Source organism: Protopterus annectens, chromosome 1.part0 (assembly GCF_019279795.1).
Source record: "Protopterus annectens isolate FY-2018-M chromosome 1.part0, PAN1.0, whole genome shotgun sequence".
Lineage (NCBI taxonomy): Eukaryota > Metazoa > Chordata > Ceratodontiformes > Protopteridae > Protopterus > Protopterus annectens.
In genome coordinates, this window is record NC_056725.1 from 170,405,212 (window position 1) to 170,428,531 (window position 23,320).

The window sequence follows — 23,320 nt, forward strand, 5'->3', positions numbered from 1 at the left end:
AAAATGCATTCTTCAATTGTTGTTCATACGAGGAATCATTCAATTGGTTTTCAGGTACTGTCATGCCGCTATGGTTATTAAAACATTCCAATAATCTAGCATAGTACCCATCTACCGTCTCATTTTCTTGTTGTATGCATTGGTTAATGCAAGTCCAGTCTGCTCTAGGTTTCCATTTCTCAGAGATTCGGTCTGTAAGACCTTTCACTCTATTGTCTAGTTCTGCGTCACTATGTGGGAGTGGTTTAAACTCTGCATTACGAGGATTCCAGGTGCCACAAATCATGTGCCAATCTGGACCTATAATTTGTCTGATTACTTTTTCTACTTCTTCCCCATTCAAGTGGTAACTCAACCTCATGCCTTGCAAATCTTCTAAAAATTTTGTAAAATTAACTTTCAGATGGGGAATTCCCTCAGTAGCTTTCCGGATATCCTCCGGTGTCCATGGCCTGTATACTAAGAGAGTTGGGTCCTGCCCTGCCTGCCCTGCCTGAGGATTTGGGACCTCTATAAGCGGACACATTTCTTCCTCATTCTCATCCTGTAGGTTTCTCCCTATTTGATACGATTCTGCGTCCCCATGTATTTTACGTGTTCGGGACCTAGTTTCAATAGTATCTCTAACAAATGGTTGTGGTCTCGCTGAGACCTCAGGATAATGCGGAGGCAGACCACCCTGTCCACCCGCTTCATATCCTGGAAAAGGCAACAGAGGGGGCAGGGGAGGAGGAGCCATTGCTATTACTATGTTATTATCTTCTTTATCTAAAAATAATGCTTTTGAATTTTTAGTCTTCTGTTCCCTGCGGTTTGCTTCCTCAGTCCACCTGTGTGCCTGAGGAATGCCTAATTGGCGTTACTTTTTTGCCTGACCTTCCGCATCGGATTTAAGTTGCTTAAGGAGTTTAACCAGTGAAGTTTTATCTAATTTACCATCGAATTTATATTTGTTAACCCACTTTGTATAATACCTAACATTATCAGAACGTTGTGATTGCATATATTTTGCGTCTTCGGTTAGGGGCGGATCTCGCAATGTTTTAGTGCACTGATTTCCCATGTTAAAAGAAAATGTTACGTAACTCTTCTTATCACGTGGTACCAAAATTCCAGTTCCTTTCACATTTTATCTAGAACAACTGCCTACCTTATTCTGTTACCCTGATCTTTGACCAAATACACAGTAATTCCTCTTGTCCCTGATCTGCATAACAAATCTTGACAACAATATTTACTGTAACCTAGTCCCTGATCTAAAACGGAAAAAAGGCAAAAATCTTCCTACCTGAGCCTCCGGTATTGAGCCGTCTGGGATCCACTCTTCGGCCACAGATCAGAAAGTGGCCAGCGTCTTTAAACGACAATTCAGTCGGAGGTCTTTTCACCCAAGAAGAACCGTTTCGGTAACTTCTCCTGCGCAGTATTCGACCACCGGTAGACTCTGATCTGCAGTTGTCTGAGGGATTTCCAGCTAAGAAGGACCAAACTGTTAAATAAAATAAAAGATCAATACACAGGAGGTTCAGGTTCAAAAGTTTACTAGTGTACACCAGGAGGCAAAAAACGTACAAGTACAGAATTTTGTCTGACATGAAACAGGAAGTACACAATTTTTATAGTTTCTTACATTCAAGTTGTGCCCACCTTACTGACGTGGTTAGTCACAGGGCATCTACATCACTTTAGCTTACAGTATTCTATTCATAAAATAATGCTGATGCTGTGTATTTAAAAAAAGTTTTCCTCTGGTAACAATACGGCCTTGCTCACCACCTGGTCAGACATAATGTCTTTCTGTAAAGTTACTTCTTCAAGGTTCCAGGCTGGTTCGAATACCATAGCAGATTCAGTCTTTTAATACACTTCTTTGTTCCCCTGTAACACTTTCCCAACAGCTGCGTGTTATCTAGTAACACATACACAAGGCCAATCATCCCAGCAGGAAAGAGCAGAAGATTTCATTATTTCACATATTTAATTTCCTGACCCAGCAGATAATCACTTGTGAAAAGCATAAACATTAGAACTTGCTGAGCTAGCAGCTTCCAGGGTCAGAGGCCAACTTGCAACAAGGCACACTGCAGTTTCAAAAACTTCTTGCAATTACATATGAATTCATTCTTTTTGCTATATCATTAATAGAATAAAATGCATTACATACTACTTTGCTTTTAAACTAACATTTCACATATATTCAAATACATATTTCTCTAACAGTGGGCCACATAGAAGGATTTTCTAACCACCTTGGCAATATGATTATCAAAGAAGAGATTACTATCTACTTGGGTCCCCAGATCCCTTATTACATTTTCTGTATTTAGGGGAATACTATGTATGTGGTAGTTCATGGGTACTTTGTTTTTTTACAAAGGGGATGACTATGCACTTTTTGGCATTTAGCTTGAGGCCATGATTTTGACACCAGGTATCCGTCTCAGTGAGACACTTCTGGAGGATGTCTGTATCAGCCAGAGAGTCAGTTATAGCCCCCAGTTTGCAGTTGTCTGCAAACTTGGTCAGCCATAGTCCTCCTGTGCTTGCCTGTACCTCTGAGAAGTATATACCGAACAGGAGGGGTCCCAGGATGGAGCCCTGGGGGACACCACTTGTAACCAGTTTAGAGTCGGACATAGAGCCTGCAACTCTCACAGTGTGGGTTCTATCCATGAGCCAATTGGCAACCCATTTAGTGACATAGGGGTTTATGTTCAGACTGGTGAGCTTGTCGATAATACCAGAATGGGGAATGGTGTCGAAAGCATTTGCGAGGTCTAGGTTGGCTGTGTGGACCTCCTTTCCATTGTCTAAAGCCTTGGTAACTGCCTCAAAGAGGTCCACCAGGTTTAGGAGGCATGATCTGCCCTTAACAAAGCCAAACTGGGTAGGGTCCAGTGTTTGGAGGTTCCCAATGTCTTTGTTAATGAGTTCCATGATGATGCACTCCATAGCCTTGCAGACCAGGTTAGTCAGGCTTATAGGGTTATAGTTCCTGGGCTCCGTTGTGGCTCCACCTTTGTGGAGCGGGATAACTGTTCCTGTGCACCACTCTATGGGTACATAGCCTGTAGAGAGGCTAAGTTTGAACATCGTGTTTAGGTGAGGGGTTAGTTCATTTTGGAGCTCATGTAAGACATAGCCTGGGACACCATCCTATCCCACTGAAGCTGTGTTTTTGGCTATGGATAGGGCTGTTTTAACCTGTGTGTCAGTGATTGCCAGGGCTCTACATTCTTCTGGTATGGTTATGGGCCCATTAGGGGGTGAGAGGTGGGTGAAGTTTTCACTAAACCTGTCTGCCAAAATGTTGGCAATATCAGTCGATTCAGTGTATTTTGTGTCATTCTGCACTAACTCAGAGCAGATCTGAGAGTTTCCACTTAGGTTCTTGACATAGCTAAAGAACACTTTGTGGTTATCTTTGGAGTCCATGGCAATTTTTCTTTCGAAGCTAGCCTTGAATGATTTTATGAGGGATCATATTTTCTTGCTGATACTGATCAGGGATGTCTTTCCTTCTTGGGATTTTACTATTTTCTGTACTAGTTTCCTCCTTCTATTGTATAGCTTGTTTGTAGCAGGGTTCACCAGACAGTTTTCCTTTTCTTGGAGGAGTGAGTCTTGGTTTTGCTTGGGATAGCACAATCCATGCATTCTTGAAGGTGCTCATAGAGTGCCTTTGTAAGGGATTCAGCAGCATGGACAGAGTTGTCCTTTAGCTAAGGGGCTGTGAACCATTCCACCTTGGTCTTAAGTAACGTGAAGTTTGTTTTTGAAAAGTTGTTCATGGTGGTTTCCTTGATTGGGGGTGGGGGCGGAAAGTGGATATCCAGAGTGATTAGTCTATGGTCTGATCTAACAAGCAAGGGGTTGACCTCCGGTGTGGAACACCAGTCGCCCATGTTGGTGATGACCAGATCAAATATGTTGTCACCTCTGGTGGGGCTGCTGACTAGTTGATCCAGGGCATTCCAGTTTATAAATTCTAGGAAGCACTGGGCAACATAGTTAGTACTTGAGTAGTTCTCTTAGTTAATGTTTGGGTAATTGAAATCACCCAATATTAGGGTGTTTGGTAGGACCCTCATATTTTCCAGTGTCTTCAGATACATGGAATGGGGGTCCTGTGTCATGGTGGGTGAGCTGTAGCAAGCTAAAATTTGAATTGCAGTTTTTCCTGTGTGTTGGGTATGTTATTTTGCCTTAAGGGCTGTGTTTGCATGGCACACTGATTATGTGAAGCATGTGTTTCATGGTTTGTGATGGGGTGTGGAGGTTGCTTGTGATATCTGCTTTGGAGGTCTCTGTTGCTTTTGCAGATGTTTATTTAGAGCCTCCGAGTATGTGTTCGTGTATTTATGTGTGTTATTTGTCGGTGTTGGTTTAATAGGTCTATGTGAGACTGGTGGTGTGTTGCAAGTATTTATTTCCCTTCTCCCCTTGAATGTCAGTTCTAGTCTTAGGTTGAGAGAGCTTTGCCTCCATTTTGGCTGTATAATTGCATTTCTCGCATATATTAGTGTTTGGTGGTAGGAGGAGAGGGTTGTCTGTGTACATGAGGCAGTTGTAACCTTGCCTCAAAATGCCCAGATTCACCAGTTGGACTGGAGAGTACACCCGAAACTGCCCTTTGGACATGCCTGAATAGGTAAAGTGAGCTGTTTTACTGACTGGCTGGTAGGGATGATTAGAGAGCCTTGTCCTTCTGGACAGTATAGGGGAGTCTAGTGCTAGGGTTAATTAGTGCTTGCTATGAGTTTTGAGCAAGTGCTGGGCTGTGAAATGAATGGTTTGAGTGCTTAAGTTGAAAGTTTGTCTAGTTCCAAGGGAAAAATTGAAGAGTAGACTTCATGGAGCCAGAAAAACATTAACCCTAGCTAACTGGTGCTGCCCAGTGCGCAAAATTGTGCAAATGCGGTTTTTATAGCAGGGAAATGAAAGAGAAAGAAATTAGCCCAAAATGGCCAATAAACTACTTACTTCTGGTCTGAAACCACACCTCCAGGGACAGATAGGCTGCTCAAAGCTCCCCTCTCTCACAGGTGAACACAGAAATTTCCATCTATCCAAGTAGATGAATTGATTGCTGAATGAGTAAAGGGGTGGGCTGAAGCATGTGACTTGATTTTAATCTCCTATTTAAATGCTGAATGTGCTCATTTTATTTGTACTGATGAAGGGTGTGAGACCCAAAAGCTTTATAATAAACCTTTTGGTGTGTTTATAATCAGTTTGGAATATTTTGACAGTGACACCATCATTGTCTACTTCTATCCAAGTAAGCTATGGGCAACACAGAAACTTGTAACACAGCCCTGAATTCAGGAATAACCTGAAAACTGGAATATATTAGTTCAGAAAGGCGGGAAACAAGTATATTTTTTGGAGTTTGTTTTCAGAAAATAAAGCAGATACAATCAAAAAAACACTTTAAATGCACAGAAATGGCTATTGTACTTTAGTATGTAGCCTACACCAGTTAAACAGATTATTTAAACAGAGAAACAACTTTGTTCAGTGCAGGCAGCAAATACGTACAATATGTAGTAGAAACAAGCTTTTTAAATCACAGAAACACTAAAACATTGGCATTTTAGGTGGAATTAGTTAAAGGCAGCAAGAAAATGTAGAAAAATGATACTTATTTGTCTCTCTGACTGCAAACTGGGAGCCATTATTGAATCCCCAAATGATGTGGATATTCTACAAAAGGGCCTTACAGAAACAGATGCTTGGTGCCAGAGCCATAGGCTCAAGCTCAATGCCAAGAAGTGTATAGTTATCCCCTTTGGGAAAAAACGTGTACCCATGAATTACCACATAGGTGGCAGTACACTAAACACTGAATGTGTGATAAGAGACTTAGGAACACAGGTGGACATTGGTCTCACCTTCAATAACCACATTGCCACAACAGTCAGGAAATCCTTCTATGTGGCACACCTCATCACTAAGGGATTTTCATCCAGAAAAAAGGAGGTCATTGTCCCACTGTACTCATCCCTCATTAGACCCATCATAGAGTACAATGCCCCATTTGGTATGTACCTCACAAGACATTTGCAACAACTGGAAAGACCACAGAAACACCTCACTAAATGAATCACAGGCCTAAAGCAGATGCCCTATGCTGACCGACTAAAAACACTTCAGCTATACTCTGTCACATATCGTCTACTCAGAGGCGATCTCTACTTAACATACAAGGCCATGTCAAGCCCAGAGCTACACTTAAAGAAATCCCAATCCATCAGAGCCACATGCTTCAGGCACATAAACTTTGTCATCACAATGAATAAAACATGCTGGAGGGATAGGTTCCTGACCCAGAGACTCCTCATACTCTGGAATAGACTGCCTATACATGTCAAGCAGAGCGCCTCTTTGGCCCTCTTCAAAAGGAACCTTGATGACTGGATGGGAGATTGGAATTTATCCCTGGGGATCACGTCAGTTGCTCTGCTAGACAGGGGTCCAGGGAAGTAAATACTGTGGGAAGAAATAGCCAGGGAATTGTTATGGCTAGGCTTGTACAGGCCCTAGGTCTGATAGCCTAGTACCAACTTATGAACCTATGAACCTATGAACAATATAATTGTACAGGTTATGGTTTACATTTGAGGTGAGAAATGTTTTGACATGACTTTCTGTGGTCTCATTCCACCAGGGGTGTGTACATTTTGATATCCAGTGTATATGGGTGTTGCTATAGCTGTTAGTGGTAGGCATGGACAGTGGGTCATAACACAGTTGTACACTTCTCTGATTACTACCTGATAAGCATGCCTACTGTAGTACCCATATCAGTGTCATGGCAATGCAACAATCAGTAGCAGTACCCATTTTATTTTGTTGTTTGCAGTGACAGTGATATTACACACATGTGCAACATGCACATCCTATTTTCCACACTGCTTGTGACCCATGTTATTACTACTGTGCCTTTCAGCTGAACATACACATACATATACATGCTCAGGGGATACCTGGTATACATTTGTGTTCTATGTCAGTATGGCATACTGTATTTACAGTCTTGCAATTCAATCATAAGTCTCAACCTGTTATACCAGGACTTCTGGGCAATGGTCCACAGCACTGGGTGACAACAGGGAAATCAATTTTGATAATGTATTAATATAGCTAACATAACACAAGTATTTGTGTATGTGACTACAGATATCTGTCACAACTGTGAACACTGTCCAGCAGAACACTGTACAGTTGAATGTTATTAATAATTCAATATATCACATGCAGTTTAACACACACATCTGCAACAGTTTACTATGCTCATGCCCTATATAGGTATCCTAGATTTACAATACAAACATGTATAACACTCATATTCACAGGTAAGAAATGAATATGGGCAACATCCCATTAACTGGCCTAGAAGTGGCACAGACACGACTGTTTGATAGATACTCTAGTTTGTTGCCATATGTGAGCTGTCTTTTCCCAGGGTGCGTCAGGCTCCTCAGCTGTGACCCAACCTATCCACCTCTTAGAACATCACATGTGGACAAATCCTAACATTAGGGGGGATATATATTGGGATAGATCATAGATATGCCTATTACAAACCTATGAAGTTTGCAGCATGATACATGTCACATTACCATGACTGTTCTGAAGGTGGTGGGGTCTGAAACTCATGTATCTGTCATTACTTAATTGCTTCCATCTCCAGCTATTTGCAAGACTAATATAGATGTTTGGAGGAACAGAACAAATACTGTGATGGCTAAATCTTGACATTCAGTGAATATCTGCACAGTTGATAGGTATGGCCCACTGCCGACAGAGCCAGATGCTATGTCCATAGCAGTTGTTCAGCAGGACATCATTACAGCAAGTGCTGATGGCACATAAACATCTTTCATAATCATCTATCCCATTATTACACACCAAGTACTACATTCAATTACATGCTTACATGTTTCACATACCTGGTTTATCTTCAGGTTCCTTCCGTGTACAAGTTGTCTTCTTGTTTCTTTTTTTTTTAGGTTTTGTTTATGTTGTTTCTAATTTTCTCTCTCTCTTTCTCTCTCCCTTCCTCCCTCCCCCTCTCTCTCTCTCCACTACTGGGATCAAGCTGGTTTGAATAGGTTGAAGTATGGCTTTTGTAGGTGATGCTCATGTTCAGGTGATGGCCTCTGCACCAATTACTGTTCCCCACTTGCTAATTGCATGCAGGCAGCTGTGTAGTTCTTCCAATAGCCAATGTCATAGCGACCCACTACTATAAATAACTACATCATGTGGGCATTGTCCCTTTACCTTGCCTGTATGGAAGACATCCTTCATGTGTGGGAGCAGCAGTGTTACAGACAGCAGGTAGGAATACCTCTTACAACAAGACTTTGTCGATACAAGCCAACTACATGTTTGTATAAGGTTCCTGACCTAGGGACAGTCTGTGAGTATTGCTGTTATATGCATTGAATACTACTAATTTTACAGGGTTTATGTGTACATGCTAGTTTTGCATGGAATGCAGTCTGTCTGCATAGCTCTCAACTGTGGGGCTATCCACACGATGGCCAAAGGTTTGGCTGTTATGTTTTGTCTGTTCCCCACACTGGTCTTGTCCTTGATAAATCAGTGGCATTCTCTCTGTTGATTGCTATCACTGCATGACAACATCCATTTGTGTTTCTGACTTTGCTGGAGCCATGTCAGACTCCAAACCAGTTACAAGTGGTGTCCCACAAGGCTCAGTCCTGGGACCTCTCTTGTTTGGTATATATTTCTCGGAGGTACAGGCCAACATGGAAGGACTGTGGCTGACCAAGTTCGCAGATGACTGCAAACTGGGCGCCATAATCGACTCTCCAGCCGACACAAGCATCCTCCAAAAGGGCCTCATAGAAACAGACAACTGGTGCCAGAGCCATGGCCTCAAGCTAAATGCCAAAAAGTGTATAGTCATCCCTTTTGGCAAAAACAAAGTGCCCACAAATTACCACATAGGTGGTAATCCATTAAGTACAGAAGAAGTAATCAGGGACCTGGGGACCCAAGTTGATAGCAATCTCTCATTTGACAACCACGTGGCCAAAGTGGTTAGAAAAACATTTTATATAGTCCACCTAATCATGAAGGGATTCACATCTAGATTAGGGGAGGTCATCGTGCCTCTTTACTCATCCCTCATCAGGCCCATAATCGAGTACAATGCCCCTTTTGGGATGTACCTTACCAAACACCTGCAGCAACTGGAAAGACCCCAAAAGTACCTCACCAAGAGAATCAAAGGGCTCAAACAGATGCCATATGCTGCCCGGTTAAAGAAACTCCAGCTCTACTCAGTGGCATACCGCCTGCTCAGAGGTGACCTGTGCCTGACATATAAGGCCATGTCCAACCCGAATTAAGGGACATGCTGCACCTCAAAAATCCAAATCCCATCGAGCTACGCTCGAGAGACTTGAACCTCAGCACTGAAATAAATAGGACATGCTGGAGGGACAGATTCATAACCCAGAGGCTCCCTTCACTCTGGAATAAAATCCCAGTCCAGGTTAGGCAGAGTCCCTCATTGACTCTCTTCAAGAGGAATCTTGATGAGTGGATGGGAGATCGTAGGTTTACCCCGGGTATCACTTCTGTGTCACTGTTAGACAGAGGCACAGTATACTAACCTCAAAAAAGGGCATAGCAAAATTAATTTAAAATGGGTGGCGAAAGCCAAACATACTCTGTCTAGGCTTATAAATGCCCTAGGGCAGATAGCCTAGTATGAATCTATGAACCTATGAACCTATGACTTCATATTCCTCAGTAAGGGTATGTTGCAACCAATCCTGTAATACCAGCAACTTTCACACTGTATAACAACAATATTTCAAACATGGCCCTGTGTTTCAGCCTCTGTCCTCCACTTATATACCAGGTTTTGTCCAGATGTCATGCAGTAAGAGGTTGATAGGTATGGTCTATCAGTATTTGGTGCTGACATTCCTGCTATCATTCCAGTGATGTTGTGGACTCCCAAACAAGTTGTGGGGTAGGGTCCATATATATGAGGGCTACAGCTGGACAACATGTGTGACCCTCTACAGTCAAGAGATCAGTGTATAGAGAACACTGTTATATGCCCTTGTAAGACATTTTATGGGGGAGTGGTATTAAATGTTTTTAACCTAGGCTGTTAGAACATGTGAGGAATATCAGTAATAAGAAACATAAAGGTATATGGCTATGCATTTTCATACATTTCACCATGGGGACAGTGGTGGGCTAGAGCTTACTGTTTTGTACACATTTCTGTTTGTCAGTGTGATAGTACTGTTTTAAGTTAAGCATTGTTATGTAATGGATACATTTACATTGTGACAATTGATACTTTCCCCCTAGGGGGTTGACTACAGAGTATAATTGGAGGTTGTTGAACTACATCTGTAATTAAGTGTTGATTGATTTTTGTCTTCAATGCAAGTGTGTTTATTACTGTTGTACTACTTGAAGGGTTTAGCCTAGACAGCAAAGTATCTTATTTTTTTCAGATTACTGTATCATATGTTTTTGAGAGTTGCATTAATCAGTTATTATGTATTTCAAACACCTGAATGCTATAAGAAATGGCATAAACAACTGAAATAGTACACAAATAAACATTTATATGTATGCAAAATGTGTGGTGTCATGTCCTTTCTATTGTGTGTGGGTATATATTTTCATGCAATAATTTTCATTTGTAGGAAAGAATCAGACTCTGGCCATTTAAAAAGGTGGCAACTGTAGGAATAATGGTTGTTTTATATTCTGTGTACCCTCTATATATACTCTCTTTATATACTCTCTTTATACATAAGTATTTATATATAAGTATATATATATATATATATATATATATATATATATGTGTGTGTGTGTGTGTGTGTGTGTGTATGTATCATTAGAATGTTTAGTGCTTCCACATTGTGCATTCCCTATGGTAGACTGACTGTTCTGCATGATATGTTAGAGAAGTCATCCCATTATCTTATGGCTTAGTGGTAACTTGTTGTGGCTATGGTGTACAGGGCCCTGGGTTCAAGACTTGCAAGGACTAGTTATTTTGTTGCAAGGCAGAACAGTTCAGCTGTGGAGGAAGGCATAAGGGCAATAATTACAAGAGGTCCCTAGTTTGGGCTCCTTCACTCCCATTTACACCGCCTTTGGTCAGATATTTTGCAGTGAGAGGTTCAGAGTATGGATCCGATGTCTGAATGCACTATATATATATATATATATATATATATATATATATATATATATATATATATATATATATATATAAACATATACATGTATGAATACATTTCCCTACTGTTGATTGACTGTGGTGATTGATATGTTTGAGAAAACATCAAGCATATCTAGAGCTCAGATGACTTAGTGGTAAATTTTTGTTGATATAGTGTGCAGGGTCATGGGTTCGAGACTTGCAAGGGCTGATTATTTTGTTGCTGGCCCAACCAAGGGCTGTTGGATACAGAGTGATTAAGTACAGAGGGATGAAGGCACTTTTAAGCAGTTGTAAGTGGGTTTTGGTGGTGGTAAGCAATTCTAACTTCCAGTTAAATATGCTTCCAGACAGCCTTAAAAGTACTTAATCTCTGTAGGCATTGCTTAACACCATGCAAACAGACCTTATCCTGCTTACTACTGCTTAAAAGATTTAAGATTTACGATTATGGGTTTTGAGGACTGCTATCCATACCAGTATACAAATTCAGAACTTAAAAGTTTTTAGGGAAGCCTTCTACCATGGACAACTGCTTTCCTGACTTTCTTAATATTCATGGAACCTAAATACAATTTCAGAAGAAAATGAGAGCCAATCAATGGCGAAAGCACTTAATCACAGGAATTCTCTGTGGTGAATAAAGTTGGTGTGTTTCTGGTCGACTGTTGGGATTGTTTTTTTCACTTTCTTAGTAATTTTCCCTGTTGAGATTTGTTCTGTGTTGTGTACTGCTTAAAAGAGCTTACTCCTGCTTACCCCATGCTAATTTCTTTAAAAGAAAAGAAAAAAGGGGTAATGAGAAAGTAGTGGAAAAGGGGGCACGCAGAGGGAAAGACAATAGGGGAAAGTAGCTAGGAATGTGCAGGACAGGTGTAGGGAAGGTCCATAGTGGTCCATTTCTTCTACAGCAACAGCTGTGCATCTATACTGAATTTGGACGTATATTTGGACACTCAAACCCCTGAGAGTGGGGTGAGGACAACAATAATGTGTTGTGAAGCCAATTAGACCAGATTACTTGTGTCCAGCAGACATGTATGTGAAATGGACAGCTATGTATGGGGCAATTTTTTTTTTTTTGGAACAGATTGCCCTTTTTTATTTTTTTAAGGTGAGAGTGGAATGTTGGGGAATGATAGTAGGTATATTGGGGAGGTAGGATGGGTAGATAGACAAGACAGAAACAACAGCATACAGGAGCGGTATATGACACATGTGGGGGTTAAACACCTTGGCCCATGAGCCCCCAAATGGAAACAGTGGGACTGAGGTCCCCACCCATGAACAGTCACCACTGCACCTTTGTGGCCCCGAATGTGGCTGTGCTGGAGGCTGAGCAGGAGGGACAGGCTGACCCTGTAATTGCACCATGTGGCCCTCAAGCTGGTGAAGCAGATCTCCAAACTCCTTTCAGAGCTCACTATGCACTTCAGTGACACTATCCTGTCCATGCCCCCTCCCAGGGGGGGACGAGCCCCATCCCCTGAGGCAGTTCCACCCAAAGGTGGTGCAGGACCAACAGATGAGGAGGTCCCAGGGTGGGTCCCAGATGTGCTGGGGCCCAGTGCCATGGCCAGATGAGGTGGGAGAGATGGGTCCACTGGGACCAGCCTTCCCAAACATACTATAGTGTTGCCATTTTAGAACATATGTGGGTTAGTAATAGTCACCACAATCCAGGATTAGTTATAACAGCATGCATAGATGTTCCCATTAACCCAAAAAGCAGATTTGCAACAGTTGCACAGCAAACAGAACACATGCATATATGGAACCACAGTGGCCATTACAATGGCATGCAGGTTACATTGATAGCAACAGGCCACCAATGATAGTATTTCAACATGGAACATTAATAGAAACACATTTCAATATTTGTTGAACAATAGGACATTTGTCCCAACAGTAGGCTTGGTGTAAAATATACTCATTGATTTGTGTGTTTAGATTATTGTTGCAGATATGGTAGGGGAGAGAGAGATGTCAATTAACTTGTATATCCTTGCAGTACTCACAACATTAATGATCATTGCTCTAATCATTACTCTACAGGTATTATTACAATACCCTATGGCCTTGGTTTGGGCAGTGGTATGTTTGTACACAGTGTATACTTCAACCGTCTTATAGCTACATTCTACTTTTCTTACCCAGCAGACCTGTGGGGGGAATGTTTGTTAACACTACTTGACTGTTTCTACATATATTCCCAGATTCCTAGTTAAAATTATTATGCATACATCTTACTACCACTCCCAGGATTCGAACTGTGGCTGTGTCTGCTAAAGATACAACAATCTGTGTTTCATCAGAGTGAGCTATTGAGAAACTGCTGTCGCTTTTTTCAGTGTTTTCTGTCTAAGTCTCTCTTGGTTATACAAGCTGACCTTGTCATTACAACATTCTTATACAGACATTCCTAGACATATTTTTTATGTAGCACAGTGTGGGTAACAGTGGTTGACACAACATTAATATTCCGATATCAGATCTTTTTGAATGCAATATGTCAAGCCATACAATACCAGGCTAAATATAACCAGCCCAGGATTTTGAACTTTATTGCCAGGCAGTTACACTTTTATTTAAATATGACCTATATGGGACTATTACTGTCATATTGTCTGGTTTACTCAGTAGAAACCATGCACATTTTTATACTGCCAGGTGACATTTTACTCATTTATATTTATTTGGTATGACTACTACAAGCAGGATTGTTACTCACCAGGCTCGCGACGCAGCCTTTGCAACCTGCTGGCACAGGCTTCCTGGTTCACAGCCCGCTCAGCTGGAGCTGTAATCAAAATAGAGAAACATTTATGCATACCTATCTGTCACATACACAGGCTGGACTTTGGTAAACAGTTATTGGTATGAATACTTACACACTGCTGGGACATCTCCCCTTTCTCTTGCTTCTTGGACCCAGTGTTCCAAGAGCTCCATCTTCCTCCGTTTCAAGTCGGCATAGTGGTGCCGGACCTGCTCACCAGTCTGAGAGATACCAGTGGCACTGGTGAGATCACGGGCGAGACTTTCCCAGGCTTCTGCTTTATATTGGGAGCCCTGGTACTGGTCCTGCAGCAGTCTCACATCATGCTTTTTTACCATGAGTCCTACCATGACCTTGGACTCCTGTATGCCCCAGCACTGCACCCCGAAAGCACATGCCCTCTGCAACATCTGCCATACTGCCTACACTGCACAGCTACAACCAGTTATGAGCTGTATTCTCACCTGCAGGGTTTAAATACAGCCGATTTTCTGTCCTTTGCCATGATTGGATGGTTTTGAAAATGCTGAGCTAAGCTAAGCTGCGGGCAAATCTGCTTAGCTAAGGTTGGCAGTGCTTAAAGGGGCAGGTTCAGCATTGCTGACCAATGGGCAAATCCACTTAGCTGGGCTATTCCTTGCTTAGTATTCATATGTACACAATGCTTAGCATTGCTTATGTTTTATTATATTGGTCTAACACCTGTATGGGATTGATTCATCATTCATTACATCATATACATTTTTTTTACCTTCCCTGACATCTCCCAATGTGCTGTAATGAATTTATTCTTGTGTGAATGTACTGTATGGGGCACTTGTATTTATATAGGGGTTTCACTACTTTATTACACTGACACCTTACATCTGGGCCTAACACACAACTCTGGTTGAGAAAAATAAGTTACTTCCTACATAAATATACAAATAAATTAAAATTGTAATGTTTACACATACAAAATGGAAATGGCTTTGGTAAGGCTCAAACCGTGAATGACTACATGCAAGGCATACACTGTAACTGCTATATTATTCCACTTATGCTTATGTTGGATGTCTATTGCTTTTTAACTTATCCTGCCATTTCAGCTGGGCTAAGCGTAGCTAAGCAAGGGGCACACCCACACAGCTACACTTAAACTTTATTGCATATCTCAAAAAAAAAATTATTTGATGTGTTTTTTAATTTGTACCCTTCAAAATATCTATGCTAATGCTGAACCTGTTATTCTAGCAACTTTCTGGATTTGTAGGGACAATTGTTCCTTATGGCTTTGTCCCGATTCCTTACTCTGACAGGTTGGGAGAGGGGCGCTATGTGCTTATGCTAAACCTGTTATTCTATTAACTTCATGGCTTTTTAGGGACAATTGTCCCTTATGACTTTGTCCAGATTTCTTACCCTGATGGGTTGGGGGTGTTACGAGTGTTCTAGCTCATTTTAAATTGCCGTACGGCAATTCTAGTGAGCAGGGGGCTTGTGTATTGTGAGAGCACTGCTCTCAGACACACCCCCTGCACTCGTACACAGACCCGTGTCCATTTTACAGCACGGCAGCACGTCTTCATACATATGCATGGCACACTGCCATGCTGAACAGCCATGGTTGCTTCCATGCAGGAATAAGTTATTCCTGCATGGATGTTTGCTGAATCCGGGGTAAGTCTTTTTGAGTTTATTAATTTTTCTTTGTTAATAAAGTGTGTGGTGGGATACATTGGTTGGTTTCTGTTAGTTATTTTTAGTCATGAAGTTTGGTGTTTGTTCATTTAGATATGAAATTAAATTGTGTTTTAAACTGCCTTCCTATAGCTATACTTAGTTTTCTTATCATATATTCCTCAGTCAGTTTCTTATGCCTTGTAACAATGCTATTAACCTTTGAATATTAATTGTGTCATGCATACCTTCTTTCAACCCGGCCTCAGGATTAAAGTAGCAAATCATGTTAATTAAGATATATATTTAACTACATTTGATGTAAAATTGTTATTGTTTTGATACAAATGAGCTTAAAATTAATTTATGTTAAGATCACAGAAAAAAAAATCAAGTTCCTCTTTTAATAAAGAAACAAATGAAAAGTGGAGAAGGAGAGATGCATAGCTTGTTCGTCCTCACTGACTGAGGCTGTTTTTCTGCCATATTGCTTCTTCTCCTCTGCTCCTTGTCTTAGTCTATGCCTTTGGCATTGCATTTAGCAATCTGCTCATATTGTATTGATTTCCCCTCACACTTCAGAAGTCTTACTGTGGTTTCACTGCTGCTGCTGCTATCACTGAACTGTGATTTGGGTGATGTTCATATCTGTCCCTGTGTGGTGGCCAGTCTGATCCCACTTTAGTTTTTATATTAGGATTCATTCTCCTATTGTTATAGTCACTGATGCAGTTGTATTTCTTTTAGGCTTTCTGGTGTGACTCTTTAGTTTGCAGTAATTTAATTTCCATTCTCACTGGTGCCAGCTTGTCATCCAGAGTGTGATGGCTCAGTGGAAACATTTCAGTCTCACAAGTCGAGGACCTGGGGTTCAGTCCTGATCATTGACTGTATAGAGGTTGTATATCCCGAAATCATAATGATTGAGTGACTTCACTGATTTCCCTGTGTGTTTATACTGCATTTAACTCTTGCTGTTGTGACCTGCATTGTAGCTGAAAATAGTCTGTGGGCCAGCACAATTACACATTTAACTAATGATAGATAGATATAGATAGATAGATAGATAGATAGATAGATAGATAGATAGATAGATAGATAGATAGATAGATAGATAATACATGTTTTTATAGCATGCTGATGAAAGACTATCATATGTTTTTCAATAAAATCAAAAATGTTATAACCTCATGAAAGTATGTTTATCACTCACAAACCTTTAGGTGCTACACAATTGTCCATGTATTCTCAAGGTGTATAAACATTGGACGTTAATACCAAAATGTTTCCAAATTATTTCTAAACATCTTGAAATTTTGTGTTGTTGCAGTGTCCACCTTACCTGGCACTTATGTTAGATACTTTTCATGACTTCTATAGTCATAGATGAAATTTTCCCATTTAGGTTTACACAGAGCTATATCATTGTAGGGATTACATATGAGAACATCAAACAGCAGTCAGTTGATGGAGTAAACAACCACAAAAATGTTATGTGGGGAAAGCCTATGTACCCACTATACTTGCTTCCCTATCTAATTATAATCTACTCTGATGCTGTTCAGTGAGTAAAATAGGGAAAAGTTCTGAGTTTTGCCAGTTTCTCACTGCCATTCACTGTGTTATCTGATCCTTGTTTGGCCACCCTGTTTTTCTTGGGTGATTCACACTGGAAGAACTTTATTCTCCTTAAATTAATCACTATGATTACTTTACTTAGCTCTGGGGAAGACAGAATTTGTAGAATATTTCCTCTAACAAACTGGACGTATTTGTAAGATGCATGTGCTTAGTCATATCACATCCACAGAACAGCATGAATAAAAAGTACTACCACACAAATACTTAAAGGTGAGTACTGGAGAAGATGGGAGTAGTAGTGAGGGGAAGGAAGCCTGCCAGTAACAATATGCCTAGTTGCAGAGTTTCCTTTTTCACACAATATGCCTTTCTTAGATGTGATGTTCAGTATATAATGATATCAAGAAGGAATGCATAGGTTGGCCTGTGCCCTCATTGGGCATCCTGCAGACATGTCCAGCATGCACATCTCTTCCCCAGTGTCTACATGATAGTAATCAACTAAAAACAAAATATGTTCACAATTGTTTCACTGAAATGAAGCACTCTGTGAACAAGCTTATCCTTCCATCTCCAGGTGACCCTCCCCCCCCTTTAATGATCCATGCCCTTTTCTGAATAGTACAGAAAGGTGCCTTGCTTATACAGTCTTGGTCAGCATATTCCTACCCATATTATGATGCATCTTACTTTTTTGTGAATAGATGCAATGATTTTATTTCTTTTTTCTTTGTTTCTCAGGTATTCCACCTTCAGTATTATAAGCTTTTGAAATATTAGTGTCAGGTTATTGGTATTTAACCATTGTTTCCCAATTTGTAGTTTATTCTACAGGTAACAGAACATTTTCACCACAACTTTTCAATAGTTTTTTTTTAAGTTTTAGTAATTATGTTGTCTCTACAATGATTAGACTTGCAGAAATGCACTTTTAATGCAAATTTTTAATGCAAGTATTTTTGGCAAGCATGACATTTTTTTTCTTAGTCTGAGTGGAGGGATGCCATTAATGGGTGTGGAAGAAATTAATACTTGCACCATTTCTCCCCCATCTAAAGTTCACGTGACTGCTGCCTTCGCTCACAGTTATTTGGATATGATTTCTACAAGCTCAGTTAGAGATGTTCACATATATATTTTACAAAGCTTAAATTCTGTAATAGCAAATGGAGAAAAACTTGCTGGAGGTCAGCAAATTAACAAGATGGCACAATTTGTTACCCAGAGTGACTCCACCCAATGTAATTATAAATGCTGTATTTCACCTCAACAGTCTATGTTAAAATCTGAAGGAAAGCCAATTACAGTGTGTCCTAGTTGTTGTTGGTGAAGTCAAACTGTACTTGCAGAAGCAGGATATGGCATGTTACAGGGAAGAAACACATAAACAGAAGTAGTTAGGTTTGAATTTCTGCTTCCCCACCCCAAGCCTTATTAAAGTTCATTCGTAGTTGCATGATTTGCTTACTAAGGGAAAATAATGGAACTGAAAGAGATCAGTGGGAGCCTTTAGCAATGAACTTTTCATGCTTTGCATAGTTATGTGATTTAATGTGCTCTTAATTATTTTTTGATTTAAAAGCAATATAAGTGAAATAAAAATGTCAGTGTTTGTTAAATTCTGAGCTAAGCAGAAGCAGCTGGTATGTACTTGCTTAAAGCCCCATGTAACTTTAGTTCATTTGGGTTGGTCAGGGGGCTATGGTGACATTGGTTTTAATGTTACTTGCAGTTTAACCTTTAGCTCCTTTTATGAAAGCTGGCAGGATCCCTGAATCTGGCAAATAATTACGATGGTGCTTGATGTTGACACACTTTCTATTCTTTACATAGCCAAATTCACACATAGTGACTCATGTGAAAGACAAGAATGTATTCTGTAGGCTTCGCTTTGATCTAGGTGCTACAGAGACATACTTACAGGCAAATACAAATAGAGCAAGATCAGAGGTAATGCAATCTTTGCGCAAGTCACCTAGTCTCGCTATCTTCTTGATAGCCAATGAATGAATGATGTCTGGGAATTTAGCGAAAAGAATTAAAAGCAACCACTATGAACCCACCTTGTGGTCTCCTGGATAACCTTCGCACTGAAATGAGTAGCCCTTGGTACTCAGTGAAACCACCTGTATATGTTTTTGTGATTTGGGTTAAATAATGATGGATCAATAGGCTTTCTGCATTGCCCTTTTTACTCTTTGTTCATTCTGCCACTATTTGTGAATATGGACACCTAAGCAGCTTGTTCTGTATTCTGGATGTACATTTTGCAAGATTCTTTGATGTAATTTTTACACAATCAAATTCCCTTCTTTAATAAGACTATTAAACTGTTAATTCATTTGTTTAGTGTCTTCTTTACAATGCACAACTCATTACTGTTAGCTGCTTTGTGGGCCGGGTCTGACTAAAAAGGGCCAAATGACTAGCCTATTTACCCTGGTCATCAAATTGCTGTAAATAAATAATTAAATAAATTATTTATTAAATTTGTGTGTAAAACAATATGTTTTACATGTGAAGGAGTAAATCTTACCATCACTTACTAGTACTGCAAGGGCAGAGATATCAGTAAATACTAAAACAGAAGTAAGAATTACACAAAACCTTTTACATATATAGGCTTACCTTCTCAATACACATTTCACACAATCAGCACCAAAAATATAATTTCTTCTGATTTCAGCAATTATGTAATTAAGTCAACTATTATTATAAAGCTGTATCACAAAAGCACTTTACAAAACAGATGTAATTAAAAAAAAAAGCAGAGAGGCAGGCAAATACAAAGTATAAAGAAATGAAAAACATATCTTACTGATGGAGAAAATACTTGTCTTAGAACTAAAGGGGGTTTATCAGCAATGTGGGCGAGGGAGATTTGCTTTGTATTCACAGGTTAATGCTTCCTCGATGCGCACACTCGTACTAGAGACCACAATTTATCATGGAATTTTACATCAGGTGTATGTAGGTGATTTACTTCAGAAGTATTAAAAATGAATTACTTACTGTATTACTTTTCTATGCTAATTTGTTAGCAACTACCTTCAAAACCAGGGATATTTTTACTATACAGTAATAAATTACTGCTCAAATATGGGATGGATTCATATTTGAATTTGTTGCTTTACTCAAGAATACAAGCATGCTTGCTCACAAGGACTACACATCTGTATTTCTATAGTCAATTTCAATGTGCAGCAAGAATTCTTCTATGAAAACTGCTGATTATTTTTTTCTGTCTTACTGCTGCCATCTTGCCCAGGTCATGGCTGAAAAGGCCTTAGACCAGCCCAACTACCCAATTATCAAATGTGAAGTAAATAAATAAACGAAAAAGCCTCAGGTAGTCATACTCTGAAAAAGAATAATGTTGTAACAAATTGTTAACTGTTCAACAAAAATAATACATGGGAAGGGATACTTTCAGAACAGGTACTTATGAACAAGATGACATGATATGCAATGAGAGCTGAGAAGATTCTGTAAAAGTGATGTGACGCATATAGTCAAAGAAACAGCAGCAACAGAGGCAACAGCTTACACAGAAAATGAGGAAGATGAAAAGGTGGTGGCATTTGTAACAACCTTTGGTTGTTTTGTGTTTTCAGTTTGAAAAAGCATGTGACAAAGTAGGCAGTATTCACAAGTTCTCAGTCAAAAATAGAGAACCAGGATGAACAGGAAGTGATAACACTTAAAATGCATTTGAGATGAGAGCAGAATTGTAAAATGGTAGAACCATGCTTGAGATATGTTAGATCAGCTGGCACATTCTGCAAACAAGAAATTAGGCAGATATGTAGATCACAATAAGCAGCTGTTTGAGCAAAAGAACAAATAACAATGTAGGTCAGACCAAAATCCCAGTGCATAAAAAGAGAGTGTCCCACAAATGCCACACAAACCAAGCACTACTTGAAAAATATACTCTTCAATGAATAAAGTTAAGCACTTTCATCCTATACTGAAGAGACTTCATCAGTATTGAAGTTCCAGCACGTTACAACCAATATTTAAACACTCATCAACCAATCATTACAGACACAAGTCGCATGATCACATTAAAAACTCCTTTTGCTTTTAAAAGGAACCACATTGACTGTTCACCTTTTATTACACAGTACCTTCTTATTATTTCCATATTATATTATATTATAGCACATATGATCAAGTGAAACGTTTTGAAGATGACCCAAATACAGAAACCATTCCCCCTGAACTTTCCTGCTGCCATACCTAAGTAATGTCTTCAAAAGACAATACCTCCAAAACATATGGCCACCAGATTGATTGACAGATTAGTACTAGGCTAGCTGCCCTTCATGGCACGAAGCAAACCCTGGACCTTGTTTTTATGAGCTAAACACTTCAAACATTACACCAACTCCCAATTACTAAAGGCTAGCTTCACTTGTTGTAATAGTCTGGTTCCAGCTTGATAAAATAATTGTTTTGTAGCCATTGCTACAAGAAGAAAGGTCTTAGAGAGTCTAACTTACTGAATATCAAGTACCTCCACAAAATTATTATATGTCAATGCACATTATAATCTAAAGCTAACCTAAACATTCCCAAATTTCTGCCCACTAATAAGATATAACAGGATAATCCCACAATTTATGACACCATGTTCTCAGTTTTTGACATCCATACCAAGATACTATATTTTGTCAAAAGAACTAGCCTGTCCTACAAAGAATGTAACACGTCATGAAATATCTTCCACTAGATGATCTTATTCCTGTGAAAGAAGTTACCTTATCGTAAGGCTTCCATAGTTTGAAGAAAGTGTGAATCCAATTTCAAAGAAATGTCCTTATTCCAAGCTACTGTCAATCTTTTTAACTGAACCTGATTAGTAAGCCTTTGTAAACCAATGACCTTTGATAGAATTTTCCCCAGCATAATATGTAACAACAGACTACATCTATTCTGAACTATCTGTGTCTCAGAATGATATCCTAGTCTTTACTGTATTTAAAGTTATAGGTTTATATGTGAGAATACCCTCCATCAGCTTACATTAATATGACATTAAAATATCAGGAAAACAGTATTGCATAATGAATTTATGATTAACTCTTCTTCCTACAAACCGAGGCAACCAACTAGAAACTGAACACTAATACAAGAGAAAAGGAACAAAGACTAAAAAAATTATATAATAATAATGGTGAAGTAGTTACATTGTTGCCTCACAACAAGAGGTTCTCTGGTTTGATTCTCAGCTGGGGAGCCTTCTGTGTGGATCTGCATGTCCTCCCTGCATTCACGTGGGTTTCCTCCCATGTTACAATGGCATTCACCTAGAACACTTCACTCTGGGCCTCTACTGAAAACTGTCTCATTTCAGGTTGGACTTTCTTGGTAAACAAATGTTAAATAAATAAAAAAAAACTCAAATTCCGAGTTAAAAATACTTCTCTGGTATGGATACATTTCAGGATGATATACCAATATGACAAGCTCCAATGTTAAACAATTACAAAGGCCATTCTTTTTAAGAGTTAAATTCCAATCCACATCTGAGTAAGCAGTGAACTATCTAGGTCCACAGTACTAAAGCTGACTTTACTGGACAGGGTTAAAAGAACATCCAAAGGGACCCTAAGGGAGTCACTGTGTCAAATAATAGTCATGCCCTGACACCAGAATAAGCATGAGGTAAAGTAGCACTTATCACTGCAATAATAAAAGAAGGCATGGAGCAGCATCAGCTTCTCTGACCTCAAAAAATTGTAAACCTTACGAAACCTACTTAAATTTTAAGTAGGGAAATCAACGTGTCTGTGTTAGGATGCTATATCTAAAGCTGATTCTGTGGTTTGTGCAGCTCTGAGGCATACTGCTTGTACATTTATGAATTGCTCCACCATCTAGATTTGCTTCATTTGTATATACCAAGATGCTTGTCTTGATACTTTTTCTCCTCATTATGTTATTATATGGTCATTAGCATATGCCACTCTTGACTCTGCTGGTCAGCATCATTCCCCACCAGTGGTGTATGTGTGAGCTGCACACCCTGTGAGTGGCCACTCATCACATACAATTGT